This window comes from Atta colombica, unplaced genomic scaffold (genome assembly GCF_001594045.1).
Source record: "Atta colombica isolate Treedump-2 unplaced genomic scaffold, Acol1.0 scaffold85, whole genome shotgun sequence".
Classification (NCBI taxonomy): domain Eukaryota; kingdom Metazoa; phylum Arthropoda; class Insecta; order Hymenoptera; family Formicidae; genus Atta; species Atta colombica.
This window is the reverse complement of record NW_017259578.1, coordinates 378,405-381,527: the sequence shown is the minus strand read 5'-3', so window position 1 is coordinate 381,527 and position 3,123 is coordinate 378,405.

The following is a 3,123-nucleotide window of genomic DNA, read 5'->3' as shown; positions in this document are numbered from 1 at the left end:
ATGGTACTTATTCTTCATGTATGCATTTTTTTGTTATTGTAAATTTCATACATTAACATAATTATATAAGTACGCGCATATATCTTTGTCTAACATTCTTGAGACTTCCACGGGTGTTATCTATAAAGATTACGCGTTTTGCGGGTTTTCTCCGTATCCAGATCCATTTTTGGAATGCCAACGTTTTGTGAACCTTGCAGTTCACTTCATCAGGGCGAAGAGCAGCCTGATACTGAGTTGTTCTTCTGGGTTCCTTTTATATATTACTTGTTGGAATGGTGAAGGGAAAGTAGAGAATTGGGTGGGGGAGGGGGGAGAAGTGAGGGAAATCAGTCAGTCTTCAATAACTGAGATAATAGTTTTCCATATTTTATTTACGTGTATATTATAGCCATTATCTCTATTTAGATTGTTGTTTTTGTACCTCTATGGCTTCTCTATACTTTTTTGGAAAGTATGATGTAATGTTGGCTATTGTAATCATTTTATCAAACAGTATTTGAAATTCTGTTTCGATGTTGTTTTCTGATAATGCTGATTGCGTGATGTGTTTTAACCTAACATCACGTTAGTGTTCTTTTATCCGGAGATTGACCATTCTCTCAGTTTCTCCAATGTATATATGTATATGTACTTGCCCGCAGGAACAAGGTATTTTGTATACTCCTATGGAGCTGTGTGGAAGTCTTTGATCTTTAGGATTTCTTAAGCATTTTGAGAAAGAAGCCCTCAGAAAAACCAGAAGTTTGGTTCCGTTATGTAGAGGACACATTCGTGGAGTTACGGCAGAGCCGAACTCCGTAAATTTCTTATTTTCCTCAACAATCAATATCCAAATATATCAGAGGAAAACGGAAAACTCCCCTTTCTAGATGTTTTTGTCTCTAAGAAAGCTGAGTCCTTAAATCATTAAGTGTACAGAAAATCAATACACACAAATAGATACCTACATGCCGAGTCACACCATCACCCAGCACAAAACAATCTGCAATTAATTCACTTGTACATAGGGCTTTCATCATCTCTGAAAAAAAACATTTACAGAACTTTAATCATTTAAAAATAGCTTTACAGAAAAATGGACATGACAAAAAAGACATAATCAAAATAATCAATAAACATGCAAACAAGACAATGATTTCTGATACATAATCAGACGAAAGGATCCTATCCATTCTCCCATATGTCAAAGGAACAACAGATCGGATTGGCAGAATATTAAACAAACACAATATCCGAACTATCTTTAAATCATTCAAAAAGATAGGATAAATTTTAAGAAATTTAAAGCTAGGATTAATTTTAATCCTAAAGACCTCGACACAGCTTCACAGGAGTATACAAAATACCTTGTTTCTGCGGGCAAGTATACATTGGAGAAACTGGGAGAATGGTCATCCTACGGATGAAAAAACACCAATGATGTCAGGTTAAAACACATCAGCATTATCAGAAAACAACAACGAAACAGAATTTCAAATACTGTTTGATAAAATGATTACAATAGCTAACATTACATCATACTTTCCAAGAAAGTATAGAGAAGTCATAGAGATACAAAAACAACAATCTAAATAGAGATAATGGCTATAATATACACGTAAATAAAATATGGAAAACAATTCTCCCGGTTGAAGACTGACCGATTTCCCCCACCTCTCCCCTCTCCACCATCTACAATTCTCTATTTTCCTTTCACCATTCCAACAAATAGCGTAATATATAAAAGGAACAACTCGGAGGAATAGTTCAGTATCAGGCTGCTCCTCGTCCTGATGAAGTGAACTGCAAGATTCACGAAACGTTGGCATTCCAAAAATGGATTTGGACACGGAGAAAACACATAATCGCGAAACACATAATCTTTATATCTTTGTCTAACCTTAATTAAGAGAACTATAGAAAAATTATATAGGAATATTTTTAAATGATTGCTTAAATTTTATTTCGCCGCTCTTCCGATTCATTGCGTCTTAACAAAAATCGTACAGGTCCAATCTCTGGTCAATAGGATTAAGTTCCTTGAAGAGGACCGACAGATGCACAATCTTAAATTGGATAATAGCATCGACGTTGATCCGCATTTGGGACATATTCGAATACGTCCGACTTGTGGCTCCCGCCTCAGAGCGATAACCACAAGAACGGTAACTATCAGTTGCGTCCTTCCTTGGCCTCCCTCCTAATTTCTTCTTCCCTTCGAAATAAAAGAATCTTGGGGTCTGGACGTAATAGTTACATAGTTACATTTTCGTAAAAAATTGTTCTAAAAGTTCGTTTTTTTCTTTTTAAATCGAATTGTTTTCTTTTTGTTAACTGTTCCAACACTTTTATTTGTTCCTTCTCAACTACAACCAATTTTTTTCTCACATTATAAATCTCCTTTGAATCTCGTCTTTTTTGGATATTTTTTTGAAGTACGTCCCGAAATTGAATCTGATATTTCTGAACTCGGCCTATTGTTTAAATATTCATTTTTTAACGTATAATTAGCATTACTATTATTGAAATTGATCTAATTCTATCTAATATATCTAATTCTACAAGTAAACTAGCAGCAATCGGATTAGACAATGGCGAAGATCTTGCATTCGAATGTGGAATAGAAGGAATGCAATTTATTGAGAGGCTACTTGGAGAAGGCGTGGAATTTCGGCTGAAATTTGTTAAAATACTGCTTGGTTTTGACAGAGTTGTAAATGCCTAGTTTGTGACTTGACTGACCGAGGATATTATCGAACCGAAGTTTATGAAAACAAATTTCCGTTCAATAGGATGACGTCCGCTCCCGCAACATATTGAGAGAGCGATGCGGAAAGTACGCTATTCAGTGGATAATTTCGTAGCGCTCTTTACTACTAAATGCGCCCTTAATAAGTGATTAGATAACAACTGGGCGGTAATTTATGATATAAGTTTATACATTCAAGATAAGTATAATATACAAATGGACAGTATAAGAATATTCACGTAGCAATTTTACGTTCAGTCAGTGTAGTAGTTTTATCATAATCATATCTGTGCAATTCGTTAAATTGCTTTTATATTACGATTCAAAGCCAAATTTAATATTTGGAAATGATTATCAATTCGCTCAATGTTGTTAGACTTTTGTTAGCATCT